This window comes from Anabrus simplex, chromosome 4, assembly GCF_040414725.1.
Source record: "Anabrus simplex isolate iqAnaSimp1 chromosome 4, ASM4041472v1, whole genome shotgun sequence".
NCBI lineage: Eukaryota > Metazoa > Arthropoda > Insecta > Orthoptera > Tettigoniidae > Anabrus > Anabrus simplex.
The window spans coordinates 220,058,330-220,078,976 of record NC_090268.1 but is presented as its reverse complement, the minus strand read 5'-3'; the positions used below and the strand labels follow the sequence as shown (position 1 = coordinate 220,078,976).

The following is a 20,647-nucleotide window of genomic DNA, read 5'->3' as shown; positions in this document are numbered from 1 at the left end:
ACTGTTCTTAAGGAAAATTAACTGGGCGCACCATAGCTCTGGTTTCCCTTCAAAACGAATAAATCTTTCGCCTTTTACTAAAGATTTCCGTGGAGGGGAACATTTTGATGAGTCTTTTGAACAATTTTTTGTTTGGTCCAGCCGTTAAGGCGGACCTAAGATAGTAAAGAAACAAAAACTAGCGGTAGTGCAGACGATACAATACTTACAGCCCCTGCCATGACAGGAACTAAGAACAGTAGCGGAAAAGCTCTGTCCAGGAGAAAAAGGGCTTTCTTTTAAATATTATTATTATTATTATTATTATTATTACTACTATTATTAACGTACACGCACAAATATTGGTTAACATTGCAGAGAGAATGGAAACATACTTTTATGGGTAGGAAACGACGATAGAATAAAGAATATTAAACTTACATTTGTTTTGTTTTATAGTGGGCTGATCACGACCGTACTGCAAAAGAAACATTTTGAAGCGAAGACTAGTAGAGGAAGCGAGAGCCTCCCCGGAAGTGAAGTGAATTTGGCGGGATGAACCTGATTCTTGCTAGTGAGAGAAGAGGGTTCTGGAGGCGCTAGTGGTAGTTACAAGGTCGCAGTGTTGACAGTTTGGCGGCCGAGGACAGAGGAGGAGTGCGCTCCGGCGGCCTGGGAAGGGAGGTGTCTCTTGAAGAGTTGCACAGTTTAGGCGATGTGGGCTCATTTGACGGCGTGGCGCAGACAGGCCATTTTGCGCAATCTGTTGGTGGAGCAGGGGAAACTATGAGGACGCGCGGCGAGGTTCCTCGCCCCAGTCTTAGCCGCCAGGGTAAGGAAGGAACAGTTTACGATTGGGTTGACTCCTGCGAATACGCCAATAATATTGTAGGTATCTCGGGCGGGTAATTGTTGGTAGTCGACAGTGCGTTCGCGCTGTGTGTGTGTGTGTGTGTGTTTCCGTGCTGAGTTCGTGCTGGCCCGTTTTTGTTGTTGTCTTCCTCCGAAAGGAAAGAGAAATAAATAAACATCGTGGTTTTTACGTAATACCGTGTTTAGTGAAAATGGAATAGCTACAAGGAAGAGCAACAACGGTGTCTTTTATAGAGACCAGGAAAACGAAATACATATCGTTGGCGGTTCAAAGTAACAGTGAGGTGGAGTGCTGAATTGGATTGTAATCTCTCGCATGCAAACAGCGTTATCACACTGTTCTTAAGGAAAATTAACTGGGCGCACCATAGGTCTGGTTTCCCTTCAAAACGAATAAATCTTTCGCCTTTTACTAAAGATTTCCGTGGAGGGGAACATTTTGATGAGTCTTTTGAACAATTTTTTGTTTGGTCCAGCCGTTAAGGCGGACCTAAGATAGTAAACAAACAAAAACTAGCGGTAGTGCAGACGATACAATACTTACAGCCCCTGCCATGACAGGAACTAAGAACAGTAGCGGAAAAGCTCTGTCCAGGAGAAAAGGGGCTTTCTTTTAAATATTATTATTATTATTATTACTACTATTATTAACGTACACGCACAAATATTGGTTAACATTGCAGAGAGAATGGAAACATACTTTTATGGGTAGGAAACGACGATAGAATAAAGAATATTAAACTTACATTTGTTTTGTTTTATAGTGGGCTGATCACGACCGTACTGCAAAAGAAACATTTTGAAGCGAAGACTAGTAGAGGAAGCGAGAGCCTCCCCGGAAGTGAAGTGAATTTGGCGGGATGAACCTGATTCTTGCTAGTGAGAGAAGAGGGTTCTGGAGGCGCTAGTGGTAGTTACAAGGTCGCAGTGTTGACAGTTTGGCGGCCGAGGACAGAGGAGGAGTGCGCTCCGGCGGCCTGGGAAGGGAGGTGTCTCTTGAAGAGTTGCACAGTTTAGGCGATGTGGGCTCATTTGACGGCGTGGCGCAGACAGGCCATTTTGCGCAATCTGTTGGTGGAGCAGGGGAAACTATGAGGACGCGCGGCGAGGTTCCTCGCCCCAGTCTTAGCCGCCAGGGTAAGGAAGGAACAGTTTACGATTGGGTTGACTCCTGCGAATACGCCAATAATATTGTAGGTATCTCGGGCGGGTAATTGTTGGTAGTCGACAGTGCGTTCGCGCTGTGTGTGTGTGTGTGTGTGTGTGTGTTTCCGTGCTGAGTTCGTGCTGGCCCGTTTTTGTTGTTGTCTTCCTCCGAAAGGAAAGAGAAATAAATAAACATCGTTGTTTTTACGTAATACCGTGTTTAGTGAAAATGGAATAGCTACAAGGAAGAGCAACAACGGTGTCTTTTATAGAGACCAGGAAAACGAAATACATATCGTTGGCGGTTCAAAGTAACAGTGAGGTGGAGTGCTGCATTGGATTGTAATCTCTCGCATGCAAACAGCGTTATCACACTGTTCTTAAGGAAAATTAACTGGGCGCACCATAGGTCTGGTTTCCCTTCAAAACGAATAAATCTTTCGCCTTTTACTAAAGATTTCCGTGGAGGGGAACATTTTGATGAGTCTTTTGAACAATTTTTTGTTTGGTCCAGCCGTTAAGGCGGACCTAAGATAGTAAACAAACAAAAACTAGCGGTAGTGCAGACGATACAATACTTACAGCCCCTGCCATGACAGGAACTAAGAACAGTAGCGGAAAAGCTCTGTCCAGGAGAAAAAGGGCTTTCTTTTAAATATTATTATTATTATTATTATTATTACTACTATTATTAACGTACACGCACAAATATTGGTTAACATTGCAGAGAGAATGGAAACATACTTTTATGGGTAGGAAACGACGATAGAATAAAGAATATTAAACTTACATTTGTTTTGTTTTATAGTGGGCTGATCACGACCGTACTGCAAAAGAAACATTTTGAAGCGAAGACTAGTAGAGGAAGCGAGAGCCTCCCCGGAAGTGAAGTGAATTTGGCGGGATGAACCTGATTCTTGCTAGTGAGAGAAGAGGGTTCTGGAGGCGCTAGTGGTAGTTACAAGGTCGCAGTGTTGACAGTTTGGCGGCCGAGGACAGAGGAGGAGTGCGCTCCGGCGGCCTGGGAAGGGAGGTGTCTCTTGAAGAGTTGCACAGTTTAGGCGATGTGGGCTCATTTGACGGCGTGGCGCAGACAGGCCATTTTGCGCAATCTGTTGGTGGAGCAGGGGAAACTATGAGGACGCGCGGCGAGGTTCCTCGCCCCAGTCTTAGCCGCCAGGGTAAGGAAGGAACAGTTTACGATTGGGTTGACTCCTGCGAATACGCCAATAATATTGTAGGTATCTCGGGCGGGTAATTGTTGGTAGTCGACAGTGCGTTCGCGCTGTGTGTGTGTGTGTGTGTGTGTTTCCGTGCTGAGTTCGTGCTGGCCCGTTTTTGTTGTTGTCTTCCTCCGAAAGGAAAGAGAAATAAATAAACATCGTGGTTTTTACGTAATACCGTGTTAGTGAAAATGGAATAGCTACAAGGAAGAGCAACAACGGTGTCTTTTATAGAGACCAGGAAAACGAAATACATATCGTTGGCGGTTCAAAGTAACAGTGAGGTGGAGTGCTGCATTGGATTGTAATCTCTCGCATGCAAACAGCGTTATCACACTGTTCTTAAGGAAAATTAACTGGGCGCACCATAGCTCTGGTTTCCCTTCAAAACGAATAAATCTTTCGCCTTTTACTAAAGATTTCCGTGGAGGGGAACATTTTGATGAGTCTTTTGAACAATTTTTTGTTTGGTCCAGCCGTTAAGGCCGACCTAAGATAGTAAAGAAACAAAAACCAGCGGTAGTGCAGACGATATAATAGTTACAGCCCCTGCCATGACAGGAACTAAGAACAGTAGCGGAAAAGCTCTGTCCAGGAGAAAAAGGGTTTTCTTTTAAATATTATTATTATTATTATTATTACTACTATTATTAATGTACACGCACAAATATTGGTTAACATTGCAGAGAGAATGGAAACATACTTTTATGGGTAGGAAACGACGATAGAATAAAGAATATTAAACTTACATTTGTTTTGTTTTATAGTGGGCTGATCACGACCGTACTGCAAAAGAAACATTTTGAAGCGAAGACTAGTAGAGGAAGCGAGAGCCTCCCCGGAAGTGAAGTGAATTTGGCGGGATGAACCTGATTCTTGCTAGTGAGAGAAGAGGGTTCTGGAGGCGCTAGTGGTAGTTACAAGGTCGCAGTGTTGACAGTTTGGCGGCCGAGGACAGAGGAGGAGTGCGCTCCGGCGGCCTGGGAAGGGAGGTGTCTCTTGAAGAGTTGCACAGTTTAGGCGATGTGGGCTCATTTGACGGCGTGGCGCAGACAGGCCATTTTGCGCAATCTGTTGGTGGAGCAGGGGAAACTATGAGGACGCGCGGCGAGGTTCCTCGCCCCAGTCTTAGCCGCCAGGGTAAGGAAGGAACAGTTTACGATTGGGTTGACTCCTGCGAATACGCCAATAATATTGTAGGTATCTCGGGCGGGTAATTGTTGGTAGTCGACAGTGCGTTCGCGCTGTGTGTGTGTGTGTGTGTGTGTGTGTTTCCGTGCTGAGTTCGTGCTGGCCCGTTTTTGTTGTTGTCTTCCTCCGAAAGGAAAGAGAAATAAATAAACATCGTGGTTTTTACGTAATACCGTGTTTAGTGAAAATGGAATAGCTACAAGGAAGAGCAACAACGGTGTCTTTTATAGAGACCAGGAAAACGAAATACATATCGTTGGCGGTTCAAAGTAACAGTGAGGTGGAGTGCTGAATTGGATTGTAATCTCTCGCATGCAAACAGCGTTATCACACTGTTCTTAAGGAAAATTAACTGGGCGCACCATAGGTCTGGTTTCCCTTCAAAACGAATAAATCTTTCGCCTTTTACTAAAGATTTCCGTGGAGGGGAACATTTTGATGAGTCTTTTGAACAATTTTTTGTTCGGTCCAGCCGTTAAGGCGGACCTAAGATAGTAAAGAAACAAAAACTAGCGGTAGTGCAGACGATACAATACTTACAGCCCCCGCCATGACAGGAACTAAGAACAGTAGCGGTAAAGCTCTGTCCAGGAGAAAAAGGGCTTTCTTTTAAATATTATTATTATTATTATTATTACTACTATTATTAACGTACACGCACAAATATTGGTTAACATTGCAGAGAGAATGGAAACATACTTTTATGGGTAGGAAACGACGATAGAATAAAGAATATTAAACTTACATTTGTTTTGTTTTATAGTGGGCTGATCACGACCGTACTGCAAAAGAAACATTTTGAAGCGAAGACTAGTAGAGGAAGCGAGAGCCTCCCCGGAAGTGAAGTGAATTTGGCGGGATGAACCTGATTCTTGCTAGTGAGAGAAGAGGGTTCTGGAGGCGCTAGTGGTAGTTACAAGGTCGCAGTGTTGACAGTTTGGCGGCCGAGGACAGAGGAGGAGTGCGCTCCGGCGGCCTGGGAAGGGAGGTGTCTCTTGAAGAGTTGCACAGTTTAGGCGATGTGGGCTCATTTGACGGCGTGGCGCAGACAGGCCATTTTGCGCAATCTGTTGGTGGAGCAGGGGAAACTATGAGGACGCGCGGCGAGGTTCCTCGCCCCAGTCTTAGCCGCCAGGGTAAGGAAGGAACAGTTTACGATTGGGTTGACTCCTGCGAATACGCCAATAATATTGTAGGTATCTCGGGCGGGTAATTGTTGGTAGTCGACAGTGCGTTCGCGCTGTGTGTGTGTGTGTGTGTGTGTGTGTGTTTCCGTGCTGAGTTCGTGCTGGCCCGTTTTTGTTGTTGTCTTCCTCCGAAAGGAAAGAGAAATAAAAAAAACATCGTGGTTTTTACGTAATACCGTGTTTAGTGAAAATGGAATAGCTACAAGGAAGAGCAACAACGGTGTCTTTTATAGAGACCAGGAAAACGAAATACATATCGTTGGCGGTTCAAAGTAACAGTGAGGTGGAGTGCTGCATTGGATTGTAATCTCTCGCATGCAAACAGCGTTATCACACTGTTCTTAAGGAAAATTAACTGGGCGCACCATAGCTCTGGTTCAGGATCCCTCGTACTACGCATGTCCACGCAATTTTTCGGCTGGGTGGCGCTCTTTCTTGCTGCGGCTCAGTCGGCCCAAGAATAATCACATGGGCAGACGCCTCGTTGGCTGTCGCCCCCCCTCGCCATGCTGTCTAACTCCTGTTTAGTCAAGAACGTGGACCCTAAAAATTCTCCGGCTGACATTTGCAAATGGCTGCGTGCTGATGATGTCCCAGTTTCTGTAGTCCTCCGACTTCAAGATGCCTCCTCGGGCCAACCTTCGCCGGACGTCGTGGTGTTCTTCAGTTCTCCAACCTACACGGCGACCATCCACCGTCTGGGTTTTTTATACCTTTTTCTTACTCACTATCCCGCAATTCCAACCCCGGCCCATATTCTAGAGCAACTTACCTCCGACCCTGAATTCTTTCTACAATATCCTTCTCTGGCACCGCCTCCCACTACCTCCGTTAGTTCTACTGTGTCCACCACTCCCCCTGTCACCACTGTCGCTATTACTATCCCAGCCTCTGTTACTCCTTTCCCTTCTTCTGTCTCTTCCTGTGCCGTTACATACAGTCACCCCTCCCCTATCATGTCCACAGCCACAACCTCCTGCACTTCGACCGTAACCACTTCCCATTCGTCGTCTGCTACTCGCCTGGATGTTACTCTCGCAGCTCCGCCCGTCTCCCAAGGCAATGAAGACATCACTACATCGGTCTCTCCACCGTCCTTCTCACCGAGCTGTGTCATCCGTGGGATTGCACCCGACGTCTTGGACCAGGATATCCTCCACGAACTACAACAGGAAGGCGTCCCCGTCCGACGGGTCTTTCGCATTTTCAACAATGATGGCCCGACTTTTATGGTTCGCCTTCGCCTCGCTTCTCTTGCTGACGTAGACCATCTTATTACTACCGGCGTCCGTTTTCGCGGAAGAATCCATCGAGTGGAGCGTTCTCGCTCTCCACCGCGGCTCACCGGATCTACTCGTTTCACGTCTCCTCCTTCTCCTATGCCCTCGTCGCCACCCACCCCACCACCGCCAACCATTCCCCTTCTTAGTTCCCAACCACCGTTTTCCCTTTTACCATACCCTACTTTTGACCTTCTTCGACTTCTTGCCACCTCCATCACGAATATTACTACCACCCTATATTATCTTCTCCTCCAACATTACCCGAACCCTTCCTCCCCCTTCATACCGAACACACCTTTTGCACATGCGTCAACTATGTAACATACTTAATGTATTCTCCTTTTCTGAAAGCGCGCCCGAGATCCCCTACGTCGCTGTCTCAATAAATCTCTGTCCCTTCTTCTCTGGTATTTTTTGGGTTGGCTTGCTACGGATCCAAAAGCACTAACCGTGCTATCACACAACTTTATTGCTGTTACACTTAGGTTCCTTTTTTCTCCAGTCCTCTTATCCACCATGCCTTTTCTTTATCGCTTATCCTATATATAACTCTTCTTGCCGTTCCTTTTTCTACATATCTATATAATGTTGGTTTTTCTCTATTACAAGTCTCTGCTTACAATTATCCTTTGCGATATGCTATATTTTGTTTCCAATATGTATGTACACCACATACTTCTCTATGTTTTGTATTTCAATATATATTTTTCTTTCCTATTGGCCAAAGAGCTGCAATGTTCAGCTGGCGGCCCGCCTCCCCTCTGTGGGGAGGAATGAACCAACCTTGTGGAAAAAAAAAAAAAAAAAAAAAAAAAAGCTCTGGTTTCCCTTCAAAACGAATAAATCTTTCGCCTTTTACTAAAGATTTCCGTGGAGGGGAACATTTTGATGAGTCTTTTGAACAATTTTTTGTTTGGTCCAGCCGTTAAGGCGGACCTAAGATAGTAAAGAAACAAAAACTAGCGGTAGTGCAGACAATACAATACTTACAGCCCCTGCCATGACAGGAACTAAGAACAGTAGCGGAAAAGCTCTGTCCAGGAGAAAAAGGGCTTTCTTTTAAATATTATTATTATTATTATTATTATTACTACTATTATTAATGTACACGCACAAATATTGGTTAACATTGCAGAGAGAATGGAAACATACTTTTATGGGTAGGAAACGACGATAGAATAAAGAATATTAAACTTACATTTGTTTTGTTTTATAGTGGGCTGATCACGACCGTACTGCAAAAGAAACATTTTGAAGCGAAGACTAGTAGAGGAAGCGAGAGCCTCCCCGGAAGTGAAGTGAATTTGGCGGGATGAACCTGATTCTTGCTAGTGAGAGAAGAGGGTTCTGGAGGCGCTAGTGGTAGTTACAAGGTCGCAGTGTTGACAGTTTGGCGGCCGAGGACAGAGGAGGAGTGCGCTCCGGCGGCCTGGGAAGGGAGGTGTCTCTTGAAGAGTTGCACAGTTTAGGCGATGTGGGCTCATTTGACGGCGTGGCGCAGACAGGCCATTTTGCGCAATCTGTTGGTGGAGCAGGGGAAACTATGAGGACGCGCGGCGAGGTTCCTCGCCCCAGTCTTAGCCGCCAGGGTAAGGAAGGAACAGTTTACGATTGGGTTGACTCCTGCGAATACGCCAATAATATTGTAGGTATCTCGGGCGGGTAATTGTTGGTAGTCGACAGTGCGTTCGCGCTGTGTGTGTGTGTGTGTGTGTTTCCGTGCTGAGTTCGTGCTGGCCCGTTTTTGTTGTTGTCTTCCTCCGAAAGGAAAGAGAAATAAATAAACATCGTGGTTTTTACGTAATACCGTGTTTAGTGAAAATGGAATAGCTACAAGGAAGAGCAACAACGGTGTCTTTTATAGAGACCAGGAAAACGAAATACATATCGTTGGCGGTTCAAAGTAACAGTGAGGTGGAGTGCTGAATTGGATTGTAATCTCTCGCATGCAAACAGCGTTATCACACTGTTCTTAAGGAAAATTAACTGGGCGCACCATAGCTCTGGTTTCCCTTCAAAACGAATAAATCTTTCGCCTTTTACTAAAGATTTCCGTGGAGGGGAACATTTTGATGAGTCTTTTGAACAATTTTTTGTTTGGTCCAGCCGTTAAGGCGGACCTAAGATAGTAAAGAAACAAAAACTAGCGGTAGTGCAGACGATACAATACTTACAGCCCCTGCCATGACAGGAACTAAGAACAGTAGCGGAAAAGCTCTGTCCAGGAGAAAAAGGGCTTTCTTTTAAATATTATTATTATTATTATTATTACTACTATTATTAACGTACACGCACAAATATTGGTTAACATTGCAGAGAGAATGGAAACATACTTTTATGGGTAGGAAACGACGATAGAATAAAGAATATTAAACTTACATTTGTTTTGTTTTATAGTGGGCTGATCACGACCGTACTGCAAAAGAAACATTTTGAAGCGAAGACTAGTAGAGGAAGCGAGAGCCTCCCCGGAAGTGAAGTGAATTTGGCGGGATGAACCTGATTCTTGCTAGTGAGAGAAGAGGGTTCTGGAGGCGCTAGTGGTAGTTACAAGGTCGCAGTGTTGACAGTTTGGCGGCCGAGGACAGAGGAGGAGTGCGCTCCGGCGGCCTGGGAAGGGAGGTGTCTCTTGAAGAGTTGCACAGTTTAGGCGATGTGGGCTCATTTGACGGCGTGGCGCAGACAGGCCATTTTGCGCAATCTGTTGGTGGAGCAGGGGAAACTATGAGGACGCGCGGCGAGGTTCCTCGCCCCAGTCTTAGCCGCCAGGGTAAGGAAGGAACAGTTTACGATTGGGTTGACTCCTGCGAATACGCCAATAATATTGTAGGTATCTCGGGCGGGTAATTGTTGGTAGTCGACAGTGCGTTCGCGCTGTGTGTGTGTGTGTGTGTGTGTGTGTGTGTGTTTCCGTGCTGAGTTCGTGCTGGCCCGTTTTTGTTGTTGTCTTCCTCCGAAAGGAAAGAGAAATAAATAAACATCGTGGTTTTTACGTAATACCGTGTTAGTGAAAATGGAATAGCTACAAGGAAGAGCAACAACGGTGTCTTTTATAGAGACCAGGAAAACGAAATACATATCGTTGGCGGTTCAAAGTAACAGTGAGGTGGAGTGCTGCATTGGATTGTAATCTCTCGCATGCAAACAGCGTTATCACACTGTTCTTAAGGAAAATTAACTGGGCGCACCATAGCTCTGGTTTCCCTTCAAAACGAATAAATCTTTCGCCTTTTACTAAAGATTTCCGTGGAGGGGAACATTTTGATGAGTCTTTTGAACAATTTTTTGTTTGGTCCAGCCGTTAAGGCGGACCTAAGATAGTAAAGAAACAAAAACCAGCGGTAGTGCAGACGATATAATAGTTACAGCCCCTGCCATGACAGGAACTAAGAACAGTAGCGGAAAAGCTCTGTCCAGGAGAAAAAGGGTTTTCTTTTAAATATTATTATTATTATTATTATTACTACTATTATTAATGTACACGCACAAATATTGGTTAACATTGCAGAGAGAATGGAAACATACTTTTATGGGTAGGAAACGACGATAGAATAAAGAATATTAAACTTACATTTGTTTTGTTTTATAGTGGGCTGATCACGACCGTACTGCAAAAGAAACATTTTGAAGCGAAGACTAGTAGAGGAAGCGAGAGCCTCCCCGGAAGTGAAGTGAATTTGGCGGGATGAACCTGATTCTTGCTAGTGAGAGAAGAGGGTTCTGGAGGCGCTAGTGGTAGTTACAAGGTCGCAGTGTTGACAGTTTGGCGGCCGAGGACAGAGGAGGAGTGCGCTCCGGCGGCCTGGGAAGGGAGGTGTCTCTTGAAGAGTTGCACAGTTTAGGCGATGTGGGCTCATTTGACGGCGTGGCGCAGACAGGCCATTTTGCGCAATCTGTTGGTGGAGCAGGGGAAACTATGAGGACGCGCGGCGAGGTTCCTCGCCCCAGTCTTAGCCGCCAGGGTAAGGAAGGAACAGTTTACGATTGGGTTGACTCCTGCGAATACGCCAATAATATTGTAGGTATCTCGGGCGGGTAATTGTTGGTAGTCGACAGTGCGTTCGCGCTGTGTGTGTGTGTGTGTGTTTCCGTGCTGGGTTCGTGCTGGCCCGTTTTTGTTGTTGTCTTCCTCCGAAAGGAAAGAGAAATAAATAAACATCGTGGTTTTTACGTAATACCGTGTTTAGTGAAAATGGAATAGCTACAAGGAAGAGCAACAACGGTGTCTTTTATAGAGACCAGGAAAACGAAATACATATCGTTGGCGGTTCAAAGTAACAGTGAGGTGGAGTGCTGAATTGGATTGTAATCTCTCGCATGCAAACAGCGTTATCACACTGTTCTTAAGGAAAATTAACTGGGCGCACCATAGGTCTGGTTTCCCTTCAAAACGAATAAATCTTTCGCCTTTTACTAAAGATTTCCGTGGAGGGGAACATTTTGATGAGTCTTTTGAACAATTTTTTGGTTGGTCCAGCCGTTAAGGCGGACCTAAGATAGTAAAGAAACAAAAACTAGCGGTAGTGCAGACGATACAATACTTACAGCCCCTGCCATGACAGGAACTAAGAACAGTAGCGGAAAAGCTCTGTCCAGGAGAAAAAGGGCTTTCTTTTAAATATTATTATTATTATTATTATTACTACTATTATTAACGTACACGCACAAATATTGGTTAACATTGCAGAGAGAATGGAAACATACTTTTATGGGTAGGAAACGACGATAGAATAAAGAATATTAAACTTACATTTGTTTTGTTTTATAGTGGGCTGATCACGACCGTACTGCAAAAGAAACATTTTGAAGCGAAGACTAGTAGAGGAAGCGAGAGCCTCCCCGGAAGTGAAGTGAATTTGGCGGTATGAACCTGATTCTTGCTAGTGAGAGAAGAGGGTTCTGGAGGCGCTAGTGGTAGTTACAAGGTCGCAGTGTTGACAGTTTGGCGGCCGAGGACAGAGGAGGAGTGCGCTCCGGCGGCCTGGGAAGGGAGGTGTCTCTTGAAGAGTTGCACAGTTTAGGCGATGTGGGCTCATTTGACGGCGTGGCGCAGACAGGCCATTTTGCGCAATCTGTTGGTGGAGCAGGGGAAACTATGAGGACGCGCGGCGAGGTTCCTCGCCCCAGTCTTAGCCGCCAGGGTAAGGAAGGAACAGTTTACGATTGGGTTGACTCCTGCGAATACGCCAATAATATTGTAGGTATCTCGGGCGGGTAATTGTTGGTAGTCGACAGTGCGTTCGCGCTGTGTGTGTGTGTGTGTGTGTGTGTTTCCGTGCTGAGTTCGTGCTGGCCCGTTTTTGTTGTTGTCTTCCTCCGAAAGGAAAGAGAAATAAAAAAAACATCGTGGTTTTTACGTAATACCGTGTTTAGTGAAAATGGAATAGCTACAAGGAAGAGCAACAACGGTGTCTTTTATAGAGACCAGGAAAACGAAATACATATCGTTGGCGGTTCAAAGTAACAGTGAGGTGGAGTGCTGCATTGGATTGTAATCTCTCGCATGCAAACAGCGTTATCACACTGTTCTTAAGGAGAATTAACTGGGCGCACCATAGCTCTGGTTTCCCTTCAAAACGAATAAATCTTTCGCCTTTTACTAAAGATTTCCGTGGAGGGGAACATTTTGATGAGTCTTTTGAACAATTTTTTGTTTGGTCCAGCCGTTAAGGCGGACCTAAGATAGTAAAGAAACAAAAACTAGCGGTAGTGCAGACAATACAATACTTACAGCCCCTGCCATGACAGGAACTAAGAACAGTAGCGGAAAAGCTCTGTCCAGGAGAAAAAGGGCTTTCTTTTAAATATTATTATTATTATTATTATTACTACTATTATTAATGTACACGCACAAATATTGGTTAACATTGCAGAGAGAATGGAAACATACTTTTATGGGTAGGAAACGACGATAGAATAAAGAATATTAAACTTACATTTGTTTTGTTTTATAGTGGGCTGATCACGACCGTACTGCAAAAGAAACATTTTGAAGCGAAGACTAGTAGAGGAAGCGAGAGCCTCCCCGGAAGTGAAGTGAATTTGGCGGGATGAACCTGATTCTTGCTAGTGAGAGAAGAGGGTTCTGGAGGCGCTAGTGGTAGTTACAAGGTCGCAGTGTTGACAGTTTGGCGGCCGAGGACAGAGGAGGAGTGCGCTCCGGCGGCCTGGGAAGGGAGGTGTCTCTTGAAGAGTTGCACAGTTTAGGCGATGTGGGCTCATTTGACGGCGTGGCGCAGACAGGCCATTTTGCGCAATCTGTTGGTGGAGCAGGGGAAACTATGAGGACGCGCGGCGAGGTTCCTCGCCCCAGTCTTAGCCGCCAGGGTAAGGAAGGAACAGTTTACGATTGGGTTGACTCCTGCGAATACGCCAATAATATTGTAGGTATCTCGGGCGGGTAATTGTTGGTAGTCGACAGTGCGTTCGCGCTGTGTGTGTGTGTGTGTGTGTGTTTCCGTGCTGAGTTCGTGCTGGCCCGTTTTTGTTGTTGTCTTCCTCCGAAAGGAAAGAGAAATAAATAAACATCGTGGTTTTTACGTAATACCGTGTTTAGTGAAAATGGAATAGCTACAAGGAAGAGCAACAACGGTGTCTTTTATAGAGACCAGGAAAACGAAATACATATCGTTGGCGGTTCAAAGTAACAGTGAGGTGGAGTGCTGCATTGGATTGTAATCTCTCGCATGCAAACAGCGTTATCACACTGTTCTTAAGGAAAATTAACTGGGCGCACCATAGCTCTGGTTTCCCTTCAAAACGAATAAATCTTTCGCCTTTTACTAAAGATTTCCGTGGAGGGGAACATTTTGATGAGTCTTTTGAACAATTTTTTGTTTGGTCCAGCCGTTAAGGCGGACCTAAGATAGTAAAGAAACAAAAACTAGCGGTAGTGCAGACGATACAATACTTACAGCCCCTGCCATGACAGGAACTAAGAACAGTAGCGGAAAAGCTCTGTCCAGGAGAAAAAGGGCTTTCTTTTAAATATTATTATTATTATTATTATTATTACTATTATTAACGTACACGCACAAATATTGGTTAACATTGCAGAGAGAATGGAAACATACTTTTATGGGTAGGAAACGACGATAGAATAAAGAATATTAAACTTACATTTGTTTTGTTTTATAGTGGGCTGATCACGACCGTACTGCAAAAGAAACATTTTGAAGCGAAGACTAGTAGAGGAAGCGAGAGCCTCCCCGGAAGTGAAGTGAATTTGGCGGGATGAACCTGATTCTTGCTAGTGAGAGAAGAGGGTTCTGTAGGCGCTAGTGGTAGTTACAAGGTCGCAGTGTTGACAGTTTGGCGGCCGAGGACAGAGGAGGAGTGCGCTCCGGCGGCCTGGGAAGGGAGGTGTCTCTTGAAGAGTTGCACAGTTTAGGCGATGTGGGCTCATTTGACGGCGTGGCGCAGACAGGCCATTTTGCGCAATCTGTTGGTGGAGCAGGGGAAACTATGAGGACGCGCGGCGAGGTTCCTCGCCCCAGTCTTAGCCGCCAGGGTAAGGAAGGAACAGTTTACGATTGGGTTGACTCCTGCGAATACGCCAATAATATTGTAGGTATCTCGGGCGGGTAATTGTTGGTAGTCGACAGTGCGTTCGCGCTGTGTGTGTGTGTGTGTGTGTGTGTGTTTCCGTGCTGAGTTCGTGCTGGCCCGTTTTTGTTGTTGTCTTCCTCCGAAAGGAAAGAGAAATAAATAAACATCGTGGTTTTTACGTAATACCGTGTTTAGTGAAAATGGAATAGCTACAAGGAAGAGCAACAACGGTGTCTTTTATAGAGACCAGGAAAACGAAATACATATCGTTGGCGGTTCAAAGTAACAGTGAGGTGGAGTGCTGCATTGGATTGTAATCTCTCGCATGCAAACAGCGTTATCACACTGTTCTTAAGGAAAATTAACTGGGCGCACCATAGCTCTGGTTTCCCTTCAAAACGAATAAATCTTTCGCCTTTTACTAAAGATTTCCGTGGAGGGGAACATTTTGATGAGTCTTTTGAACAATTTTTTGTTTGGTCCAGCCGTTAAGGCGGACCTAAGATAGTAAAGAAACAAAAACTAGCGGTAGTGCAGACGATACAATACTTACAGCCCCTGCCATGACAGGAACTAAGAACAGTAGCGGAAAAGCTCTGTCCAGGAGAAAAAGGGCTTTCTTTTAAATATTATTATTATTATTATTATTACTATTATTAACGTACACGCACAAATATTGGTTAACATTGCAGAGAGAATGGAAACATACTTTTATGGGTAGGAAACGACGATAGAATAAAGAATATTAAACTTACATTTGTTTTGTTTTATAGTGGGCTGATCACGACCGTACTGCAAAAGAAACATTTTGAAGCGAAGACTAGTAGAGGAAGCGAGAGCCTCCCCGGAAGTGAAGTGAATTTGGCGGGATGAACCTGATTCTTGCTAGTGAGAGAAGAGGGTTCTGTAGGCGCTAGTGGTAGTTACAAGGTCGCAGTGTTGACAGTTTGGCGGCCGAGGACAGAGGAGGAGTGCGCTCCGGCGGCCTGGGAAGGGAGGTGTCTCTTGAAGAGTTGCACAGTTTAGGCGATGTGGGCTCATTTGACGGCGTGGCGCAGACAGGCCATTTTGCGCAATCTGTTGGTGGAGCAGGGGAAACTATGAGGACGCGCGGCGAGGTTCCTCGCCCCAGTCTTAGCCGCCAGGGTAAGGAAGGAACAGTTTACGATTGGGTTGACTCCTGCGAATACGCCAATAATATTGTAGGTATCTCGGGCGGGTAATTGTTGGTAGTCGACAGTGCGTTCGCGCTGTGTGTGTGTGTGTGTGTGTGTGTGTGTGTTTCCGTGCTGAGTTCGTGCTGGCCCGTTTTTGTTGTTGTCTTCCTCCGAAAGGAAAGAGAAATAAATAAACATCGTGGTTTTTACGTAATACCGTGTTTAGTGAAAATGGAATAGCTACAAGGAAGAGCAACAACGGTGTCTTTTATAGAGACCAGGAAAACGAAATACATATCGTTGGCGGTTCAAAGTAACAGTGAGGTGGAGTGCTGCATTGGATTGTAATCTCTCGCATGCAAACAGCGTTATCACACTGTTCTTAAGGAAAATTAACTGGGCGCACCATAGCTCTGGTTTCCCTTCAAAACGAATAAATCTTTCGCCTTTTACTAAAGATTTCCGTGGAGGGGAACATTTTGATGAGTCTTTTGAACAATTTTTTGTTTGGTCCAGCCGTTAAGGCGGACCTAAGATAGTAAAGAAACAAAAACTAGCGGTAGTGCAGACGATACAATACTTACAGCCCCTGCCATGACAGGAACTAAGAACAGTAGCGGAAAAGCTCTGTCCAGGAGAAAAAGGGCTTTCTTTTAAATATTATTATTATTATTATTATTATTACTACTATTATTAACGTACACGCACAAATATTGGTTAACATTGCAGAGAGAATAGAAACATACTTTTATGGGTAGGAAACGACGATAGAATAAAGAATATTAAACTTACATTTGTTTTGTCTTATAGTGGGCTGATCACGACCGTACTGCAAAAGAAACATTTTGAAGCGGAGACTAGTAGAGGAAGCGAGAGCCTCCCCGGAAGTGAAGTGAATTTGGCGGGATGAACCTGATTCTTGCTAGTGAGAGAAGAGGGTTCTGGAGGCGCTAGTGGTAGTTACAAGGTCGCAGTGTTGACAGTTTGGCGGCCGAGGACAGAGGAGGAGTGCGCTCCGGCGGCCTGGGAAGGGAGGTGTCTCTTTGAAGAGTTGCACAGTTTAGGCGATGTGGGCTCATTTGACGGCGTGGCGCAGACAGGCCATTTTGCGCAATCTGTTGGTGGAGCAGGGGAAACTATGAGGACGCGCGGCGAGGTTACTCGCCCCAGTCTTAGCCGCCAGGGTAAGGAAGGAACAGTTTACGATTGGGTTGACTCCTGCGAATACGCCAATAATATTGTAGGTATCTCGGGCGGGTAATTGTTGGTAGTCGACTGTGCGTTCGCGCTGTGTGTGTGTGTGTGTGTGTGTGTGTTTCCGTGCTGAGTTCGTGCTGGCCCGTTTTTGTTGTTGTCTTCCTCCGAAAGGAAAGAGAAATAAATAAACATCGTGGTTTTTACGTAATACCGTGTTTAGTGAAAATGGAATAGCTACAAGGAAGAGCAACAACGGTGTCTTTTATAGAGACCAGGAAAACGAAATACATATCGTTGGCGGTTCAAAGTAACAGTGAGGTGGAGTGCTGCATTGGATTGTAATCTCTCGCATGCAAACAGCGTTATCACACTGTTCTTAAGGAAAATTAACTGGGCGCACCATAGGTCTGGTTTCCCTTCAAAACGAATAAATCTTTCGCCTTTTACTAAAGATTTCCGTGGAGGGGAACATTTTGATGAGTCTTTTGAACAATTTTTTGGTTGGTCCAGCCGTTAAGGCGGACCTAAGATAGTAAAGAAACAAAAACTAGCGGTAGTGCAGACGATACAATACTTACAGCCCCTGCCATGACAGGAACTAAGAACAGTAGCGGAAAAGCTCTGTCCAGGCGAAAAAGGGCTTTCTTTTAAATATTATTATTATTATTATTATTATTACTACTATTATTAACGTACACGCACAAATATTGGTTAACATTGCAGAGAGAATGGAAACATACTTTTATGGGTAGGAAACAACGATAGAATAAAGAATATTAAACTTACATTTGTTTTGTTTTATAGTGGGCTGATCACGACCGTACTGCAAAAGAAACATTTTGAAGCGAAGACTAGTAGAGGAAGCGAGAGCCTCCCCGGAAGTGAAGTGAATTTGGCGGGATGAACCTGATTCTTGCTAGTGAGAGAAGAGGGTTCTGGAGGCGCTAGTGGTAGTTACAAGGTCGCAGTGTTGACAGTTTGGCGGCCGAGGACAGAGGAGGAGTGCGCTCCGGCGGCCTGGGAAGGGAGGTGTCTCTTGAAGAGTTGCACAGTTTAGGCGATGTGGGCTCATTTGACGGCGTGGCGCAGACAGGCCATTTTGCGCAATCTGTTGGTGGAGCAGGGGAAACTATGAGGACGCGCGGCGAGGTTCCTCGCCCCAGTCTTAGCCGCCAGGGTAAGGAAGGAACAGTTTACGATTGGGTTGACTCCTGCGAATACGCCAATAATATTGTAGGTATCTCGGGCGGGTAATTGTTGGTAGTCGACAGTGCGTTCGCGCTGTGTGTGTGTGTGTGTGTTTCCGTGCTGAGTTCGTGCTGGCCCGTTTTTGTTGTTGTCTTCCTCCGAAAGGAAAGAGAAATAAATAAACATCGTGGTTTTTACTTAATACCGTGTTTAGTGAAAATGGAATAGCTACAAGGAAGAGCAACAACGGTGTCTTTTATAGAGACCAGGAAAACGAAATACATATCGTTGGCGGTTCAAAGTAACAGTGAGGTGGAGTGCTGCATTGGATTGTAATCTCTCGCATGCAAACAGCGTTATCACACTGTTCTTAAGGAAAATTAACTGGGCGCACCATAGCTCTGGTTTCCCTTCAAAACGAATAAATCTTTCGCCTTTTACTAAAGATTTCCGTGGAGGGGAACATTTTGATGAGTCTTTTGAACAATTTTTTGTTTGGTCCAGCCGTTAAGGCGGACCTAAGATAGTAAAGAAACAAAAACTAGCGGTAGTGCAGACCATACAATACTTACAGCCCCTGCCATGACAGGAACTAAGAACAGTAGCGGAAAAGCTCTGTCCAGGAGAAAAAGGGCTTTCTTTTAAATATTATTATTATTATTATTATTATTATTACTGTTACCGTGTTTTAGCGGTAGGTAGAGGCGTAAGAAGGTGCGGGCGTGAATGGGTTTCAAAACTACGGAATCAAAGTTAATGTAAAAGTAATTTAAAATTTAACTAGGTTATATTTTCTTTTCAAAAACAAAGCAATAACAGACATGGCAGGTACAATGTAGCAAAACAAGGGGAGATACAATATTTACAGGTTTTGGGCTTCACGCCCTGACTTCTGCGATCAGCTCAGTTTTACCACAAACACAAGTTTTAACAGAGGGGCAGAAAACCCCATTCATCCCTAGGAGCCCCTGGCTCCGAATTACACAGAAAAGCCTCCACGAGGCATATGACACTCCATTTCAAAAGAGCGATCCGCTCTCAAAATTTAAGCCTCACAAAGGCCACACCAAACTCTACCTTCAAGCTGTCCTCTAAGGACGTCTTCACAGGGGTAGAATACCCAACCTACTGAGGTCTATTACATGAAAAGGAGGTTGATTACATGACCTCTAAAATAACAATTTGAGAGGAGGCTAACCGCACTCCTGATACACTTTGATTTTTTAAAACCTACTTTGGCACTAGGCCGTTATTACAAGGGCTAATCCCATACTACAGAGGTGACTTAATAGCAATTTACATTACATTACGGAAGAATTGGTTGAGAAAATAAGTTCACCTTAAGACGATGTGAGTGGGAGCTCGAGAGGGTTAAGCACTCTCTATCCCAATATGTCGTTTTAAAATAGAATAGCTACCGGTTGTTTTTACATTTTAGGAAAAGGTTACATGGTTGAACGCTTAGAACCCGCCCCGAAAGTTAAACTGCTGAGCAAGAAAAGAAAGAATTTATTAATCGGCCATTACCTTATTGTTGACCGCCGCCGAGGAAAGAGGCGCTCCCCGCCTCCTGCTATGTACTTAATACACTGAAAGATGGAACAGAAGTGGCCTGGAGACCCTAAAATCAGCAGTTTATATCCTCTCACGGAAGATTCTAGGCGTTAGGGGAAAGAAAACACCCTCCCAAAAAAATTTTATTGGCTAGGGAAAAGAAACCCCTACATAGAGGAAGAAGAAACACATTATTGGTGGAAAATTAATTAAAGAAATTCGGGATTGGCTAGATCCAAAATAAGGGGAAAAAGAGGGGTATACAGCCAACTTAAACAATGACAGAAAGAAATTTAACCAAGAACAAACTCTTGAAATAAAAATTTCTCCAACAAAATAGTTCTTTGACTCCGCACTAGGTCGCACTATTGTTGACCTTCAGTAGTGTCCTCTAGAAGAGAAAGTTCACACTTCTTACTTCAAGCGAAACAAAAACACATCAAAAATGACACAGTTCACAAACTCAAAAATTTCCAGGTAGTGACATCTTCTGAGAAATTAGTAGATTAATAGTGTAGATAAAGTTCAGACTTCCTCCAGAAGAGGAGTTTCAACTGGCGCAACTTTTAAATAAACAGAGTAGAGGTGTACCGCCCGGTACAGACCTCCCCCCCCCAAAAGTTCCTCCAGGGGTGACACATGAAATCAGTTTGAAACAAGTTCCAAGTTATAAAGTGAATATGAAAATAGTTTACAAGATTTTCAGAATGTTGTGTGATTCAGTTTCACAATTTGTTGTTGCAGGTGAAGTAAAGTCTTTCTGTTTTTAGAATTTGAATTTCTGAAGATAAACTTTTAGTACTTAAAGGTGAAGAAAAATTTTGCAATGTCCACCAAATATTGTTGTTGAATTCCCAAGTGTAGTTATTGCTTATGGTGACTGTCCATGTAGTTGATGTAGATTGAGTCGGATGGCCAGACCGGCCGTTGCAGCTTGCGTCCAACGGAGGCCGCTCGGACCCCTCAAGTACCCTGAGATACCGCTCGCCCGCACTATGAGGGGAGCAGAGGTGTTGAAGTACGCCGCGCCCGCGGTGAACAGATACAGGCTGCGGGCATGTAGCAGGTCGTGCGCCGCACATCAGCCTTGGCCGGGAGGAGAGCTCCGGCTCGCCGTGCAC

General features: G+C 44.8%; 15 non-coding genes across 15 annotated transcripts; all 15 read left to right on the top strand.

Annotated features, from left to right (window-relative positions):
• Positions 1-33: 33 nt before the first annotated feature.
• On the top strand, positions 34-154 carry LOC137500706 (U5 spliceosomal RNA). Its single transcript, XR_011018209.1, has one exon. It is a non-coding gene; the product is annotated as a U5 spliceosomal RNA (small nuclear RNA).
• Positions 155-1,220: 1,066 nt separating this feature from the next.
• LOC136872957 (U5 spliceosomal RNA) lies at positions 1,221-1,341 on the top strand. The gene has a single exon (XR_010860111.2). It is a non-coding gene; the product is annotated as a U5 spliceosomal RNA (small nuclear RNA).
• Positions 1,342-2,404: 1,063 nt separating this feature from the next.
• Positions 2,405-2,525, top strand: LOC136872928 (U5 spliceosomal RNA). Its single transcript, XR_010860085.2, has one exon. It is a non-coding gene; the product is annotated as a U5 spliceosomal RNA (small nuclear RNA).
• A 1,064-nt stretch (positions 2,526-3,589) lies between these two features.
• On the top strand, positions 3,590-3,710 carry LOC137500703 (U5 spliceosomal RNA). Its single transcript, XR_011018207.1, has one exon. It is a non-coding gene; the product is annotated as a U5 spliceosomal RNA (small nuclear RNA).
• Positions 3,711-4,776: 1,066 nt separating this feature from the next.
• LOC136872927 (U5 spliceosomal RNA) lies at positions 4,777-4,897 on the top strand. Its single transcript, XR_010860084.2, has one exon. It is a non-coding gene; the product is annotated as a U5 spliceosomal RNA (small nuclear RNA).
• A 2,799-nt stretch (positions 4,898-7,696) lies between these two features.
• On the top strand, positions 7,697-7,817 carry LOC136872854 (U5 spliceosomal RNA). Its single transcript, XR_010860013.2, has one exon. It is a non-coding gene; the product is annotated as a U5 spliceosomal RNA (small nuclear RNA).
• A 1,063-nt stretch (positions 7,818-8,880) lies between these two features.
• Positions 8,881-9,001, top strand: LOC136872958 (U5 spliceosomal RNA). The gene has a single exon (XR_010860112.2). It is a non-coding gene; the product is annotated as a U5 spliceosomal RNA (small nuclear RNA).
• A 1,071-nt stretch (positions 9,002-10,072) lies between these two features.
• On the top strand, positions 10,073-10,193 carry LOC136872949 (U5 spliceosomal RNA). The gene has a single exon (XR_010860103.2). It is a non-coding gene; the product is annotated as a U5 spliceosomal RNA (small nuclear RNA).
• A 1,058-nt stretch (positions 10,194-11,251) lies between these two features.
• On the top strand, positions 11,252-11,373 carry LOC136872937 (U5 spliceosomal RNA). The gene has a single exon (XR_010860093.2). It is a non-coding gene; the product is annotated as a U5 spliceosomal RNA (small nuclear RNA).
• A 1,064-nt stretch (positions 11,374-12,437) lies between these two features.
• LOC136872874 (U5 spliceosomal RNA) lies at positions 12,438-12,558 on the top strand. The gene has a single exon (XR_010860033.1). It is a non-coding gene; the product is annotated as a U5 spliceosomal RNA (small nuclear RNA).
• A 1,062-nt stretch (positions 12,559-13,620) lies between these two features.
• On the top strand, positions 13,621-13,741 carry LOC136872873 (U5 spliceosomal RNA). Its single transcript, XR_010860032.1, has one exon. It is a non-coding gene; the product is annotated as a U5 spliceosomal RNA (small nuclear RNA).
• A 1,066-nt stretch (positions 13,742-14,807) lies between these two features.
• Positions 14,808-14,928, top strand: LOC136872947 (U5 spliceosomal RNA). Its single transcript, XR_010860102.2, has one exon. It is a non-coding gene; the product is annotated as a U5 spliceosomal RNA (small nuclear RNA).
• Positions 14,929-15,995: 1,067 nt separating this feature from the next.
• Positions 15,996-16,116, top strand: LOC136872926 (U5 spliceosomal RNA). The gene has a single exon (XR_010860083.2). It is a non-coding gene; the product is annotated as a U5 spliceosomal RNA (small nuclear RNA).
• A 1,070-nt stretch (positions 16,117-17,186) lies between these two features.
• Positions 17,187-17,308, top strand: LOC136872925 (U5 spliceosomal RNA). The gene has a single exon (XR_010860082.2). It is a non-coding gene; the product is annotated as a U5 spliceosomal RNA (small nuclear RNA).
• Positions 17,309-18,368: 1,060 nt separating this feature from the next.
• On the top strand, positions 18,369-18,489 carry LOC136872872 (U5 spliceosomal RNA). Its single transcript, XR_010860031.1, has one exon. It is a non-coding gene; the product is annotated as a U5 spliceosomal RNA (small nuclear RNA).
• Positions 18,490-20,647: the final 2,158 nt, after the last annotated feature.